The sequence below is a fragment of the Spermophilus citellus genome (genome assembly GCF_964194105.1).
Source record: "Spermophilus citellus genome assembly, chromosome: 1".
Classification (NCBI taxonomy): Eukaryota; Metazoa; Chordata; class Mammalia; order Rodentia; family Sciuridae; genus Spermophilus; species Spermophilus citellus.
Genome location: NC_138182.1, coordinates 235,588,717 through 235,601,215, shown reverse-complemented (window position 1 = coordinate 235,601,215; position 12,499 = coordinate 235,588,717).

Below are 12,499 nucleotides of genomic sequence, written 5' to 3'. Positions count from 1 at the left end.
TGTTCACACCTCCATCTAGGCCAACACCCAGGTTTTATGGATGCAGTCAAGACTAACACTCTACCTACTGTCAGCCAAGTTCACCGAACACCCCAGGCTGACACCATGCCACCTGCTCACTCCTCTGTTCTTCTCAGCAAACAATAGCAGAGGCACATGCACAAGTCTCATTCTGGCAGTAGAACTTGTTGAGAATTTTACCTTTGATGACAGTCATTCATTTTGGGTATTTATATTATCTATATTTAATCAGTTCTAGAATTTGAATGCCACAATTGTACCACAGGGTAATTTCATTCACCTAATAAAACCTTACCAGCCTCAGCTTTTCAGATAGTATCTTATCAGATCTTTCAACAAACAGTCTTTTTAAAAATCTTTTTAAAAAATGCAATCCAATAGGCTTTCTGTAAGCACAGTTTTTCAAAATGTTGTTCCAGTTGAAACACTATAGCAGCAGCAGCCCTGGCAGACATGTTAAAAATACAAACATTTGCCTTACTATCCACCACCACCCTCCCTCACTGCTGGTTTTTTAGCTGCTTTGGAGATTAGCAGTGTATGGTGAAGTTAAAGATATGTATGTTCGGTGCTCAAAATATGATGATCAAAGACCTGTACCCTAAAGAAATTTTCAAACATTGCTCAAGGAAACTAGAAGATACCAAGCTGTCCTTTGAAGCATCATCCAGATGATGGATAATTGTATACCACATTATGGAATAATTTATAGAGGTAAAAGTCAATAATCAGAAACTATGAATATTAGCATATCTTTAAAATATGTGAAAAAAGGAAACCTGCTATGTAAAAATTTGAAACCTAACATCATTATATATTTTTTATGCATGTATAATATGTAGCAAAAGTATGAAAACAGTGGGTTTTGCTAAGGAAAATGAGAAATACAAAGTGCTTCACTAGTGTGTGGTTTTATTTTTTAAGCTAGATGATTGGTACTTGGTTCTCATTCTATACATGCCTGAAATATTTCATCATTTTTTTAAGAGAGAGAGAGAGAGAGAGAGAGAATTTTAATATTTATTTTTTAGTTTTCGGCGGACACAACATCTTTGTATGTGGTGCTGAAGATCGAACCCTGGCTGCACGCATGCCAGGCGAGCATGCTACCGCTTGAGCCACATCCCCAGCCCTCATCATTTTTTTCTTGATAATTATATCTATAACCTGAGGTGAGAAGACAGGAGGACTCACTCCCAGTATTGATAACTTTTCTTTTTTGCTTCAGGAAGGAGAAAGTTTCAAAGAAAAGGTGAGGGAGAAGATTGGGGTGCTCTGGTTTGATGGCAGTTAATTCAAATGTAGGTGACCATACTCAACGCCACCCAAAAATAAGCACCTTTAGGAGTGCACCCTATCTTCCCCTCACCACAAAGGTTGTATTATCAGTTTCATTTCAAATATTCAGAATTTTAGTTTCCGAATTCACAGTCTTTGATGTTATTATAAACTGTGTTACCACTGAGCCTGTATTAAAATACGCTGTACATTTTTCAATCATTCCTTCTCAAATACAACCACCTTTACCAATGCAGTATTATCCCAAGAATGAGAGATCCACAGACCTAAGGCATAAGTCAGAGATCAATATTTGTAGTTTTAAAAAATAATAGACAAAATTGAAACCTCAGTTTGGTAAAATGTTCCTTTTCTTACTTAAACCTACTCTGAAGTTCTAGAGATTAGACTTTAACAGAATAATTTCATCATGATAACAAAAGTCACTAGGAATTTAACAATGTTAGCAATAGTGGTTTTTTGGTTTTTTTTGGAAGAACAGAAATTATCTGTTAAATGTTGTATTCTATCTGCCCACAGTAAAGTCTTTGGAAATATCACAGGAATATGGTTGGGCCAAATGAATTAATTGCAAATAAAAAAAAAAGCAGAAATCCAAAACTATAAAAAATACAAAAACATTTAAAAATTAGCCTTTAAATTATACTGTAATTATATATTTCGGTCTATTTTTTCTTTTTATATCCTGCTCTGAGAACGTTATCTTGAGACTCATTGTCTGACAATGCTGAATATTCTGGAGAGCAAAAAGAAAAGCAACTTTGGGCTATTTTTGTTCTCATTCTATGACAAGACATTTCTTTCACTTTGGTTAAAACTTTTGGCAAGGTGAAAGTTAAAACCTTTGATTTTTCCTTTCTCAATAAGTAACTGAAGTAAATACAGATCTCTCTAGAATTTTTAATAGTGTAATATCCACATGCACATCATCACATGCCCTCAGCTCTCTGTATCCTCTGAGGCCACACAGTCAGTAATGCATCTAAAAATGGGGACACCATAGAACAAGGTCATTAAAAAGTGTGAGGAGATGAGTGGTTTGCTGCTGTTGTTTTTAGAACAAGTTTAATAAGCTATGGTGGCTGTCTTTATCAAACTGTCACTACCAAGTTTCTTGATAAGATCTGAGGTGTGAGGTACATAAACCTTTTGTGCTGTGTCAGTGCCGCCTGTATGGAAAAGGTTAGATAAATGCAGAATATTGCCTAAACACATTGTTTAATCTTGGTGATAACAAGAAAGAAAACGGAGGTGTGAAGTGAGTTACCATTGAGGGTTGTTATCAGTATAAGCAATTTGTATGTATGGGGTGTAGAGAAGTTAAGAGGGGTTACATTCTTCAACACTGTCATTCACAAGAGCAGATCTGCTTTCTCTATGGCTGTGACTCTCTTCCAGTAACTGAACAGTTTATCAGGAGGCACCGCTTCTGCTTACTAGAAAGCAGGAAGTTTTTCTGTCCCAAGTGTATTTTATCTCCTTTCTTCATTTAGCTTTTAATGAAGAGAAGTGAGACAGGAACCACATTGTGGAGAAATCCTCTCCAAGAGGAACTTTAAATTTGAATTCCAAGAGAGGCAGTAAAACACCAGATCTTACTAGGATGGGTGTTAAAAGTCCTGTTTGTAGAAATAGTCCCAAACCGCCCCCTCTCACCAAAGGTATAGGTGACCAACTATCTCTGTCACAGGTGCCAAAAGTGTCACTGATCCCTTTGGAAAGGTGTGGTAAACCAGCTCAAGGAAGGCAGGGAGGGAAGACCCTGATTTGCCTGAACTACAGCATTTTCCAGTTTCCATGGTATTGAGTACCCTCACCATTATGGATCTCAAGTGACCAAAGGTGGCTCCAGTATACAGCTTGTTCTTTTCCCTCATTAGGTTTCACTTCTGGCTAAAAGCTTTGCTTTGGTCATCACTGTGACCAAAACACCCTACAAGAACAACTCAAAGAAAGGGAAAGTTATTTTGGTTCATGGTTCCAGAGGTTCAATCCATGCTCAGCTGAGTCCACTGCTCTGGGCCCAAGGTGAGGTAGCAAGTCATGGTGAAAGAACATGCTGCTCCATTTATGGCAGCCAAGAAAAAGAGAGAGAAGCAGAAAAGGGCCACAAGAAAGAGGAATCCTTCCAGGGTGCATACCCAAAACCCTACCTTCTCTAGCCATGCCGCACCTGCCTACAGTTACTACCAGTTAGTCCATTCAAACAAGGATGGACTGATTATGTTACAGCCCTCACAATCCAATCATTCCATCTCCAAAGATTCCTACATTAACACAGGAGCTTTGGGGAACACCTCATATCCAAACCATAACAAGCTTGGCATAACTGTTGGCATCAGCACTAAAGAGCTCATAAAAAGGGTTTTGTTTTGTTTTGTTTTGCTACTAAGGATTGATCCCAGGGGTGCTTAACTACTGAGCCACATCCCCAGCCCTTTTTAAAATATTTTATTTAGAGACAGGGTCTCACTGAGTTGCTAAGTGCCTCGCTAAGTTGCTGAGGCTGGCTTTGAACTTGTGATCCTCCTGCCTCAGCCTCCCAAGTCACTGGGATTGCGTGTGCAACCACACCCGGTTCATACAAAGGTTTTAACCCTTTACCAGTATTACTATCCTTATGCATATTTCTACTTTATGTGATTATTTAATAATTTGGTCAAGTTTTAAGCTCTAGCAATATCTATACTCTATGTTTTTATGACAAGTTTGTAACTAATTTTCCAAAACTACTTGCCTTACATGTATTTTTATCCTGCTTGTCTCCCCACCCCACCAAGTTATTCATATATCCAATTCAAAAAAACTTCCAAATCTTAGAAAAGAGGGAGCAAGGTTGTAATGATACTTCTTTGAATTAATCTATGTAAGCAATAATGTAAAAACTCATTGTTTAACTTTAAAAAATGATATTTTGGGCTAAGGGGTGGGAAATCCTACCTGGAAAGAATAGCTTCTAAATGAAATGCAGACAGGAGTCTGGTCTCTCTCTTCCACATCTGCTGAGAATTATTCCCTTAAGATTAGATCATGGTATTAATTCATGTTACTTGGTCAGCAAAAACATCTTCTGGAGGCTTTCTACAGCAACAGTGAAAAAGAAGGTGTTCTTGGTCTTTTAGGAAATGATTATTTTCTTGTCTTCATGATGCCAAAAGTGATGGCCATTGCTAAAGTTCTGGCACTTTTTTAAAAATTAGGATAATTTTGAAAGTAGGAAACTCTTAAGTGACTTTACCATTTATTTTCTGACTTTAATCTAGTTGGAGATTTATTATGATATTCAAATATTTTACCAACAATATGTTTGAAATGGAGAGTATCACATTTAGAAAATAAATGAATCCCTTAAAATATATGCTATATGGTTAGTTCTCAACACTTATAAAGTAATCTTGCAATTTGTGGGTTTTCAGTTTTTCATGTGGTATGTACAAATTGTTCTTTAATTTGCAATCTTTGGGGAAATATTTAGGATAAGAAGAATGTGATCATTTTATCTCCATTCTAAAGCCTTGTAATAATAATAACTGATATAAATAAGCTTATTAAGAATAGATACTATCTCCTAACCAAAGAATTCAACAATTGATTTTTTAATTAATTCATAAAAAGAGATATATATGACTTCATGTGAGGTCTAGGTCCATTTCAGAGTGAAATCCCATGTCTATCAAACCTGATAGGTTCAAAACTGAACTTCCTGGCCCAAGCGCTACCAAACTGCTTCACATGGCAGTTTCCCATCTGTTATTGGCAATGCTGTCTTTCCAATTGCTCAGGCCAATAGCTTGGATTCCTGTCCTTACCTCACACACCAATCTCTTATGACACTCTGTTGGGTCTACCTTCAAAAAAGATCCAGAACTTCACCATTATTTACCCCTCTGCATTGCTCCCACCCTAGCCCAAGCTTTTATTTGGGTAAAGAGAATAGCGTCATAATTGTCTCCACATTCTCACCCATGTTTCCCTGTAAATTGTTATCAACAGAGGAGTCAATGAAACCTTTTAAAATATAAGTCATATTGTTATACTTCTCTTATTAAATTCCAAGTCCTTCCAGTGGCTACAAGGCTCTCTGTGTAATTGCCACCCCTTCCCCTCAATCCCTCTGACTTCCTTTCTTACTCCCTGCCATCTCTTTTTCTGCATCATTCATTCAATCATTCAGGCTGTTTATCAAATCAGCTATGTGTGGTTTATCTCAGGGCCTTTGTACTGGTCATTTCCTCCACCTAGAACTCTCCCTCCACCCCTTTAGGTCTTTGCTCAAATGGGACCTTCTGTATGAGGTCTACAGTAATCTCTCTATTTTAAAATTGCAACCCACTCCTCCATGTATGCTCAATCACACAACTGCCTATTCATTTTTATTCAATAGTACTATTAGCTCCTATGCACTTTGCCTGATTAACTTATTGAATTTTTACAAAAAATTCAGTGAAAAAGGGACTCTTGTTGTCTATTTACAGATGAGGAAACAGCCTTAGAAAGGTTAATTATTTTTGTTTTTCATTCATCTCTCACCCTTGAATGCACTGCATGAAACCAAGCATTATATTCACTATTGTCCCAATGTCTACAAATAATAGACAACAATAATATAATAAAGAATATAATTTATTATATAATATAAATAATATTTGTTGAATTAGTAAATAAACCAGTACATTAAAAAAAATCTTGGGGAGCCAACATGGAGTTATTACATATGTTAAGGTTGAGTTTCACCACATTTCATTAAGACAGGACTTGCTTACAGTAAAAATGAAGGACGGATACTGCCTCCATTCAGGGGCAACTCTACCAATTGAATAAATGTTGCTGCAGGAAAACCTCACCACGTGTCCTTTGGTCATTTTAACATAAGACACTCTGTTGCAGTTGTTCAAGGAAACAGTCTAGAGGAGTCAGGTCTGTAGCAAAACACATGTCTACCTATATTATTTCCTGAAATATACCTGTTCTTTATAGAAAGCAATTTTCTAATTCCTGAGACTAGAATGAAGCAAGGGCCAGCTGCTAATATTAAAAAAAAAAAAAAAAAAAAAAAAAAAAAAAGTCATGAGAAAGCAAGGCCCTGAGGCTTCAGACCTGAAACCAATTGCACGGCAGATGACAAAACCTCTAGATATGTTTCCTCCTCTCAGATAGGGTCAGTAACAGCTGCCTTACCCTCTAGCTAGGTGCTGCCACAGTCAAGAAAAGACAGGAAAACCAGGCTTTTACGAATTAAAGACCCTGAAATGCCAGCATTTAATGGACTTACATCAGCCACTCTTCTACACTTTCTCAGTATTAACTCACTTAATCCTTATAAACAGCTCTGTGAAGTAGGCTTGATTCTTATCTAATTTTACAAATGAGGAAGAGACCTGAGGCTTAGGAAGATAAACAATTTGTCTAAGTCACACAGTAAGTAGAGGAGCTAGAGTATAGGACAAGACTGACTCCAGAGCTTTTGCCCTTGAGCACTCACTACAAAGGCTAAATTGTCTTTATGGTAGTCCTTCTATTTACCTGTCGCATTTATACTCTCATGGTGTAGATAATGAGGATAACGCCCCCAAATAAAAACACAAAACAGTGATTTCAGTTGAAAAGAATTACATATGCAAAAACTATGTGAATGCTAGAATGGTCCAAGAGATGAAGTTAGTGGGATTAAACTAGAACTGCTTCGTAGCAGTGGGAATCTGACCATAATTTGGAAGGAAAGAACATAGTATTGAAGAGACAGGTTATGTTCCAGGTGGAGAGAAGGTTGTACAGACAAGCTATTAAGACAAATGTAAGAGACAGCAATGTGTCTTTGTAAGGCCAAAACATCTGGTCAATTCAGTGGGAAAAAAAAAAAAAAACAACCTCCATCAATGTAGTGTTATTTCTTCAGTCAATCCAGATGTTTGGCGTCTTGTAGACAAAACATCCAGATGATTAACTGAAGATTTGACAGAGTTGACTGGATTAACCAGATGTTGTAGTATTGTATAGACATAGTGTCAGGACGTTTGCTTGGCTGGAGTGAGGTCCAGCTGTAAAGGAGATAGATGGTCCAGGCAATGAGAGGGGGCTTTGGAGCAGAGGACCTGAGGCCTGGATTGGATGCAATTGGAAGCTGCTGGAAAGGCTTAGAGTCTGATGGAAATGATGCTCAGGAAGAAGATTCTGTTTGAGAAGATTTAAAAAAAAAAAAAAACAGAGAAAAAGTTGTAGACAGGAAAGAGGATATTAGGAGAGTGCAGGTGTGTGTGAGGTAATTAGAGCCTGGACCAGAATCAGGCCTGGGAAGGCAACAGGAAGAAGCGGATCTGAAAAACATTACAGAAAAAGAACAGGAAGTCATGATGGGCTTGACAAGGGAGTAAAATTGCACATCACCCCAAGGTTGGGAACTTGAAGGCCTGGGAAAGCAGCTGCCGGCAGACTCACCACAGTAGTAGACCTGGAGGGAAGCCCCAAGAGATGCCTCCCCAAAGCCTCCCATCCAGAGGCCACTGCCAGGCCTACGGCAGGGGGAACACGGAGACCACAAACAAAAGCCTCATCTTCACATCACTTAATCATTTTAGAGCTACCCAAATGAATTTCCCTTTAAATCTAGTTTAAAGTGGAGATCAAGAATGCTAGATTTAGATTATCAATAGATATAACTTCAGTGAAAAAGTCTGTAAAGTCAATGACATTTGATTTGATGCAGTATATAATGTAAACCAGGATGCGTGGGGGTATAAATAAATTAGGTGAAATGAAATTATGAGAATTGCAGCATATCTTCATTATTAACAGATTAACATTTTTTTTGGTGGGGTTGGGTACCAGGGATTGAATTTAGGGGCACTCAACCAGTGAGCCACATCCCCAGCCCTATTTTGTATTTTATTTACAGACAGGGTTTCACTGAGTTGCTTAATGCCTCACTTTTGCTGAGGCTAGATTTGAACTAGCAGTCCTCCTGCCTCAGCCTCCTGAGATTACTGGCATGCGCCACTGCACCCAGCTTAGCATTTTTCCTTTTCTTTCTTTTTTCTTTTTTTTTTTTTAGTTGTGGATGGACACAATACCTTTATTTTGTTTGTTCATTTATTTATTTACTTACTTATTATTTTTTATGTGGTGCTGAGGAACTAACCCAGTGCCTCATGCATACTAGGCAAGCACTCTACCACTGAGCCACAACCCCGGCCCCCAACTTAGCATTTTAAAAAAGGCACTCTCTTGCCTTTTTACAGACAAGATTTAAAGGCTGAATCCAAACATTTATGAAATTTTTTAAATCCCTAATTATAAAACTTTGGAATGTAACAAGTCTTAGTTTAGATATTTCACAGATTTTTAAAATTTCAAATATATTATTTGATAAAAATCAAATCTCTTTGGAAATAATCACAAATTTGAATTTATTAGGATTCAAACTTTGAGAGTTGTAGGACAGGGTGCTAAGGTTTGAATTTTAAATTTCTCTCAAAGGCCCCTGTGTTAAAGGCTTGGTCACCAGCCTTGGTGCTATCAGGAAGTGGTGGAACCTTTAGAAGGTGGAACCTAGTGGAAGGAAGTTAGGTGTTTGTGTGTTCGTGAAGGTGATCCTGGGATCCAAGTCCCTTCCTTTCTCCCTGTTTGCTTTTTGGCCACTATGAAGTGAGCAGCCTCCTCTTGCCATGCACTCCCACCATGGTGTACAGTGCTACCGCAGGCCCAAAGCAATATAGTCAAATAAGTATGGACTGAAACCTCTGAAACCATAAGCCAAAATAACTTTGCCTCCCTTGAACTTTGTTTTTCTAAGGTATTTGTCACAGTGACAGAAAGCTGACTAACACACAGGGAATGTTCCATTTAATTAAGAGGCATTCTGAATATCCGTGCAATTCGCAGTTTTGCAAATTTGAAGTTTCAAATATTTTTAGCCCAAAGTCTATCAGCCCACACAACCAGTTGTGTGCTCTTTATAAATACACCCAGGTTTTCTCCAACTACTTCCTTGCTCATTTCAACAGAGGCTAATCTGTCTCTGTTCATGGTTTGGTACTGAATTGAGGATCTTTTCTCTCTCTCTCTCTCTCTCTCTCTCTCTCTCTCTCTCTCTCTCTCTCTCTAATACACACACGCACACAGAGAGAACACAAAATGTAAGATTATAAATTTATTAATGTGCTTCAGAATCACCCTGGAGGAGATGAAGCGGTCAGGAACCTTGTCAAAATCAGTTTCCCAAGCCTCAGAAATGACAAGACCATTGGTCTACGCTGGGATCCAGAAATCTGCGGATTTCACTTTTTAATAAACTTCACCCAACTAGTTCTGAGGACATTTTTCTGAATATCAGTCTTGGAGAGAAACTGCAGAAAGCTGAAGAGTGAAAAACATTAATGAATGTGAGACTCTAAAATGGCAAAAAAAAAAAAAAAAAACCTTTCTCTTTCTTACCCAAGAGTCATGTTCCCTTCAGTGTTACTTTATGAAATGAGCAAGTTCACTGTATTCTTTGATATGCAGAATTTTTCACAAAAGCCGCATAAAGTCAAGGCCATCTAAGAAGCCAACCTGAGAAGCCTATCAGCCAAGTCAGAGAGCTTGTCGGTCCTGAAGTCCCAGCACTGCCCCTTCCTGAACAGGATGATTACATCAGGGGGAAACATAATTAATGATCATGGTAAGTCTTTCTAGTGCTCCAAGGCTAAGCCAGTCACTTGTTTATCAGATAGGATAAAATGGTTCAGTTCACTGAAACAATGAATGATTTATCCAGGTGTTTGAATATACCCTTGCCATGGCCATTTCATAAGAAATACCTCAAAGCTAGTAGATAGCAAACTAGTTATTCAAAAACCTAATCAATGGAATGCCCTACATTATGACATCAAGATTACAGTGTTTGTTCTCCACCTATAATCTCTTTGGTGCCTCTTTTTTGGCAGCACAAACTATACCTACAAGAAAGATTAGTGGATTCCTGCCCCCAACCCCCCAAGTACTGTGGTTTCATTTGTCTTAAGCTCAACTCATGTTCCTAAACTTCTTTTTCCTCAAGAATATAGGAAAGAAAATAAGAAATTGGCAGAACTTTATTAGAGGACATTCATTACCTAGGATGTTATAAATGAAAGTCAAATTTGCATTTAACTTGCTTTGAATGCTCCTTTAAAAAAAATAAAGGAGTTCATACCTAAACCAAGTAGATTTGACTTAAGTAGTCATTCTTTCTCACTTATCCATTCTCTAGTGGCTTGCAACCACAGGAAATGGTGTCATGCACTAGTGGGTGGGAGTTTGGACAAGATCAGATTGCAAAAGAAAATCCTTGGGAATTTTCAGAACATAAAGTACTTGTGTTCTGATACAGGTTAAGACAGATTCATTTCCATTGATCTCTTCCTTATCTCCCATAAAAATATTAACTTTCAATATCTCCATCTGAACTATAATATTGATAAGGGTAGGAAATAAAAAGAAGTTCTTCTTTAGGGTATGTCATTGGTTCTACTGATCTAATGTGACTTATTACCTGGAATGGCTTTTGAATACATTTTCCTCAGGGTTATTGTCAGCCCATACAGTACCTTTGTGTGAACTGGTTAAAGGCACCCATTTCCCAAGACACTTTACTCCCAAATGTCAAAAAAGTGTAGCAATATACTGACTTTGTTTAAACAAAACACTTTAGTGAATTTTCAGAAAATTTTGTCAATATAAATGTCAAATTTATATTGCTGCTGATGAGAAGCATGTCCTTTTAGACAGGATACCCCTGTGCAACACTCCTCTGCACAGCTTTTCCTTCCCTCCCTCTTCACTGTTCATCTTCCTCATCTACTAGCAGGCCAAATGCTCCTCATACTCCTACTGAAACTGCTCTCTGAAGATCACTTGTGAAAATTTCCCACCAAATCAATGTCTACCTTTCCAGAATCCTCTTCAACCTATCTTCCTCCTTTCCCCACCAGCAATTACTGTCCTGCCCTGTTTTCCGTGAACTGCACTCATAGACTTCAGTTCCAAGGAACCAGTCAATCCTCCCTAAGATAAAATGGGCCTTGGAGCCAAGAAGTTTAGCAGGTGGAAGCTATAGGTATGTCTGTTCCATGTGACGTGTCCTGTGCCACTTCACAGTTGGCCACGCAAAAATTCCAGTCAAACAAATTTGCAGTCAAACTTGGGGCACAGGCCTTAAGATTTAGTAAAAAGAGTCTGTGACTTGGGCCAAGTAATGATTCATATCACCTGCAGAGGCTCAGGGTTTTTACATGAAAAAGTCCTAGGAGTTCAGACTTCATATAACTGAAGAGCCCTCAGTACAATCACTGCCCTGGACCACAGCCCTCTGCCTCTGGCCCCTAACATCTGAAGTGCTCTGGGGAAGATGGTTCTTCACCAAATCTGCAATACAATAGCCACCCCATTGTAAGAAGAACAAAGCCATTCCTCCTAGCCCTGTGCATGATATGAGTAGTAAATGCACCTCTTCCATTAGCTGGTGATGGTCCCAGGTTTAAGAATAGGTTGCCATGAGCTGCTGAGGTGAGGATCAGCATATTCCTGGATGACATTCTGATGTGGTTTATGACCTGCCTCGAGCTCCGGGGTGAACCCTCTCTGTATGCATAATGTGGGTAACTTACTCATTGTCTCCTCTCCAAGGAAGATCTCCTATTAATAAGATTGGTAATGTTTTAGAATGGTACCTTTACCATACTGTCACTCACTAAATATCCCAAACATTCAATGTCCCCTAAGGTTTATTGTTTTAATAACGTGGCTTTCTTCTTAATCTCTTAACAATCTCATTAGAACCACTGGACAGACTGAGGATGCAACTCAGTGGTAGAGCGCTTGCCTGGCATGTTCATGTCTTTGGGTTCAATCTCCAGCATTGAGAATGAAGAAAAAAGAAAAGGGGGGTCCGGGGAAGAGCTCCCTAAGAAGAGGCAGCTTGTTCAAAATCTGCGGTGGCCAAAAGAAGTCTTCAGTATCTAAATGTCTTCTTTCTTTGTGCTTTATTCTACATTTTCCTTTCCATTGGTGAGTAAAATCTTATCCCACCAACAGGGGGAGAAATGTTTTGTTTTACTTTGCTTTTTCACAAGTGGACTTTTTTCTAACCACTTGATGTACTGTACTGGAAATGATGTAATTATTTACCAAAAAATGTTAAAGCACCTTCAAGAACCAAACCATA